Below are 5,736 nucleotides of genomic sequence, written 5' to 3'. Positions count from 1 at the left end.
TTACAAAAGTATCTCTAAAAGCCTTGATGTTCATCAGTCCACGGTAAGACAAATTGTCTATACTGTTGACAAGTCTACAATACGTAAAACACTAAACAAGAATGGTGTTCATGGGAGGACACCACGGAAGAAGCCACTGCTGTCCAAAATAAACATTGCTGCACATCTGAAGTTCGCAAAAGAGCACCTGGATGTTCCATAGCGCTACTGGCAAAATATTCTGTGGACAGATGAAACTATAGTTGCGTTGTTTGGAAGGAACACCCAACACTGTGTGGAGGAGGGAACATCATGGTTTGGGCTGCTTTGCTGCCTCAGGGCTGAACAGCTTGCTATCATCTACGGAAAAATGAATTCCCAAGTTTATCAAGACATTTTGCAGGAGAATGTTAGGCTATCTGTCCGCCAACTGAAGCTCAACAGAAGTTGGGTGATGCAACAGGACTACGACCCAAAACACAGTAGTAAATCAACGACAGAATGGCTTCAACAGTAGAAAATACTCCTTCTGGAGTGGCCTAGAGTCCTGACCTCAACCCGTTTAAGATGCTGTGGCATGACCTCAAGAGAGCGGTTCACACCAGACATCCCAAGAATATTGCTGAACTGATACAGGTTTGTAAAGAGGAATGGTCCGAAATTCCTCCTGACCGTTGTGCAGGTCTGAGCCGCAACTACAGAAAACGTTTGGGTAAGGTTATTGCTGCCAAATGAGGGTTAACCCGTTTTTAAATCCAAGGGTTCACATACTTTTCCAACCCTGCACTGTGAGTAAAGTAACGCTCCCACGGTGTGTTCAATAAAGACATGAAAAAATATTATTGTTTGTGTGTTGTTAGTTTAAGCAGACTATGTTTGTCTATTGTTGTGACTTAGATGAAGATCAGATCAATTTAATGATCAGTTTATACAGAAATCCCGTTAATTGCAATGGGTTCACATACTTTATCTTGCCATTGTAAACATCTCACCAAATTCATGATAGATCCACTGATGTTGATAACCTCTCAAAACCAAGTGTACTTACCCAGCCCTTTCTAAACGGTTGGCACCAGTGGTTTAGTGGAGGGTAAACGCGTAAATGGGAGTGTTACTTTCATCACTTTTCACGATGAGTAGTGTTTTTTTCCACTACTGTATATCACTGGGCACCACTGCAGCTGGTACACACAGTCAGTATTGGGGTACTGAGGTAGGTTGAGCTGGTACTTCTTATCCGTGGCAAGAGGCACAAAACGTCCCAGCAGATAGTGTTAGCGTCCACGGAAGTATGTTGCTGACTTCTTAGGGCCAGTCAGGGAGACCATCTGTGCTGCTCTGTTCCTCATCCCAACCTGAAGATGACAGTATAGTATATCACTATCCCAAATGGAAACATTTTGGTCCAGCTAATAGCCATAAGGCACACTGGATTGAACCTCTGTATTCAACAAATAATGTTACTTATTTTTCTCAACAAAATACTGCCCAAAATGTTGTTTTTATCAAGCCAAGGACAGTACCTTTTGCAATTGAGATATAAACTCAGAAAAAAAGAAACTGACCTTTTTCAGGACCCTCTCTTTCAAAGATAATTCGTACAAATCCATATAACTTCACAGATCTTCATTGTAAAGGGTTTAAACACTGTTTCCCATGCTTGTTCAATAAACCATGAACAATTAATGAACATGCACCTGTGGAATGGTTGTTAAGACACTAACAGCTTACAGACAGTAGGCAATAAACCAAGATGGCATAGCAGTCAGACGTCCTTTGTCCACCTCTTGTCGTGTCCCGTGTATATATATATTTACATATTTTCTTCGCATATCTTTTTATATATTTTCTTTTCTAAAAACTCAACTTCAAAAGACTCTCCTGCAACCCGCCTCACCAATTAACAAAATAAAAGTATTATTCACCTCAAATCTGAAATCCACAATAGAAGCTAGCCAGAAGCTAGCCAGTTTACTGGCTAACGTTAGTATTCAGCTAACCACGGTTGGTGGTCATCAGCTATCCTTTAGCTCGAAAAGCTATCGCCAGTTTTGTACAACGCAAGTCAGACCAGAGCATACCGGACCTATTTTCTCTCCATATCCCTGGATTTCTACCGCAAGCTCTGGACATTTACACCTGGATCTTGCAGCTAGCTAGCTGCTATCCGAGTGACTATTGGCTTACGTCGGGTCCCGGAGCAAACATCAATTATTCCGGAGCTAGCCAGCTGACGAGTTCCATCAGCCACTCCTGGGCTACAATCACCTATCCGGACCCCTTTTACTGCCGATGCGGAGCCCCACCGGGCATTCACAACTGGACTACTGACGTTATCTGCCTGAGGGAGTTATCCAACAGGCCCCTCACGACATTACCTGAACGCCAATCTGCGTCCCGCTAATCGTTAGCTGTCTTATTGGCTGCTATCTGAATAGGTCTTTCGGACAATTTTCTTGGGTCACTATAACTATATCTATTTTGCCAATTGGATTGGTCCCCTCAACCACACGGAACCCCACTAATGTACCGACGGAAACGCACGGGGTGGCTAAAAACAGACCTCCATCTTATGCTAGCTTGCTACCGATGGCCCGGCTAGCTGTCTGAATCTCCGTGACCCCAACCAACCTCACTACTCACTGGACCCTTATGATCACTCGGCTAAGCATGCCTCTCCTTAATGGCAATATGCCTTGTCCATTGCTGTCCTGGTTAGTGCTTATTGGCTTATTTCACTGTAGAGCCTCTAGCCCTGCTCATTATACCTTATCCAACCTTTCAGTTCCACCACCCACACATGCGATGACATCACCTGGTTTCAATGATGTTTCTAGAGACAATATCTCTCTCATCATCACTCAATGCCAAGGTTTACCTCCACTGTATTCACATCCTACATTACCTTTGTCTGTACATTATACCTTGAAGCTATTTTATCGCCCCCAGAAACCTCCACTGTATTCACATCCTACCATACCTTTGTCTGTACATTATACCTTGAAGCTATTTTATCGCCCCCAGAAACTCTCTGTTCAGGACATCCTAGATGACCAATTCTCATAGCTTTTAGCCGTACCCTTATCCTACTCCTCTTCTGTTCCTCTGGTGATGTAGAGGTGAATCCAGGCCCTGCAGTGCCTAGCTCCACTCCTATTCCCCAGGCGCTCTCTTTTGATGACTTCTGTAACCATAATAGCCTTGGTTTCATGCATGTTAACATTAGAAGCCTCCTCCCTAAGTTTGTTTTATTCACTGCTTTAGCACACTCTGCTAACCCGGCACGGGTATCCTGGAAGGATATTGACCTCATCCTGTCAGTAGAGGATGCCTGATTATTTAAAAAAATGCCTTCCTCACCATCTTAAATAAGCATGCACCATTCAAGAAATGTAGAACTAGGAACAGATATAGCTCTTGGTTCTCTCCAGACCTGACTGCCCATAACCAACACAAAAACATCCTATGGCGTTCTGCATTAGCATCAAACAGCCCCCGCGATATGCAACTTTTCAGGGACGCTAGAAACCAATATACACAGGCAGTTGGAAAAGCCAAGGCTAGCTCTTTCAAGCAGAAATTTGCTTCCTGCAACACAAACTCAAAAACGTTCTGGGACACTGTAAAGTCCATGGAGAATAAGAACACCTTCTCCCAGCTGCCCACTGCACTGAGGGTAGGAAACTCTTCCACCACCGATAAATCACCACTATAATTGAGAATTTCAAAAAGCACTTTTCTACGGCTGGCTATGCTTTCCACCTGGCTACCCCTACCCCGGTCAACAGCACTGCACCCCCCACAGCAACTCACCCAAGCCTTTCCCATTTCTTCTTCTCCCAAATCCAGTCAGCTGATGCGCTGAAAGAGCTGCAAAATCTGGACCCCTACAAATCACCCGGGCTAGACAATCTGGACCCTTTCTTTCTAAAAATTATCTGCCGAAATTGTTGCAACCCCTATTACTAGCCTGTTCAAAATCAAATCAAATCACATTTATTTACATAGCCCTTCGTACATCAGCTGATATCTCAAAGTGCTGTACAGAAACCCAGCCTAAAACCCCAAACAGCAAGCAATGCAGGTGTAGAAGCACTGTGGCTAGGAAAAACTCCCTAGAAAGGCCAAAACCTAGGAAGCAACCTAGAGAGGAACCAGGCTATGATGGGTGGCCAGTCCTCTTCTGGCTGTGCCGGGTGGAGATTATAACAGAACATGGCCAAGATGTTCAAATGTTCATAAATGACCAGCATGGTCAAACAATAATAATCACAGTAGTTGTCGAGGGTGCAGAATGTCAGCACCTCAGGAGTAAATGTCAGTTGGCTTTTCATAGCCGATCATTAAGAGTATCTCTACCACTCCTGCTGTCTCTAGAGAGTTGAAAACAGCAGGTCTGGGACAGGTAGCACGTCCGGTGAACAGGTCAGGATTCCATAGCCGCAGGAAGAACAGTTGAAACTGGAGCAGCAGCACGGCCAGGTGGACTGGGGACAGCAAGGAGTCATCATGCCAGGTAGTCCTGAGGCATGGTCCTAGGGCTCAGGTCCTCTGAGAGAAAGAGAGAATTAGAGAGAGCATACTTAAATTCACACAGGACACCGGATAGGACAGGAGAAGTACTCCAGATATAACAAACTGACCCTAGCCCCCTGACACAAACTACTGCAGCATAAATACCGGAGGCTGAGACAGGAGGGGTCAGGAGACACTGTGGCCCCATCCGATGATACCCCCGGACAGGGCCAAACAGGAAGGATATAACCCCACCCACTTTGCCAAAGCACAGCCCCCACATCACTAGAGTGATATCTTCAACCAACAATTTACCATCCGGAGACAAGGCCGAGTATAGCCCACAAAGATCTCCGCCACGGCACAACCCAAGTGGGGGGCGCCAACCCAGACAGGAAGATCACGTCAGTGACTCAACCCACTCAAGTGACGCACCCCTCCTAGGGACGGTATGAAAGAGCCCCAGTAAGCCAGTGACTCAACCCCTGTAATAGGGTTAGAGGCAGAGAATCCCAGTGGAAAGAGGGGAACCGGCCAGGCAGAGACGCACTGTATGTATGTATGTAAATAATAATTTTTTTTTTCATGTATTTTTGTTGTTGTTGGTGGGGCAGCTAACTTGCTGAATTATAGCAGTTTATAATGCTATTTTACACACTTTGTCATGAGGCTAAGAGAAAATGTTGCGGTATTAAAACTAATTGTCTGTAATTCTACTGTTTTTGCCATGGGTCAGAGAGAGCAATGTGCTCTTTTATAGCTCATCTCATGCCATTGTTCACATTCAGCAGAATCAAGAATAATCGCGTGTTTCAGGTAAACTCCACTCAATATTTTATAATCCACAACGACACGGCTACTGCCGCAGCCTTGCGGATGGCTACATGTACACCACGACGTGTAATAGCCCAATCAGGATAACATTTTTTTTTACAATAAACAAAAAGGCACAAAATAAACCAGTTAATGACGGAAATATCTTCCCAATGGCCCTGTATAACTCCGACGGTAAATGTCGTTTGACCCTTCAACAGTGTCAAATTCTGAAGCCCTAATCTCGCATTTTCGAACAAGCGACGTCAACAACTCCTAGTTCGCGTTTTTCATTTTAATTTAGGTCGGTACAATGTCGGTACCTCTGGACTGTCTTTATCACATGACTTGTGTGTTTGTCCGGGTGATCTGTACATCCATCTCCGCATTTCAGTGTCGCTGAATATCATATTTTAAACTGTAACCTTC

Source organism: Oncorhynchus kisutch, linkage group LG17 (assembly GCF_002021735.2).
Source record: "Oncorhynchus kisutch isolate 150728-3 linkage group LG17, Okis_V2, whole genome shotgun sequence".
NCBI lineage: Eukaryota > Metazoa > Chordata > Actinopteri > Salmoniformes > Salmonidae > Oncorhynchus > Oncorhynchus kisutch.
Note: the sequence above shows the minus strand (reverse complement) of the source record.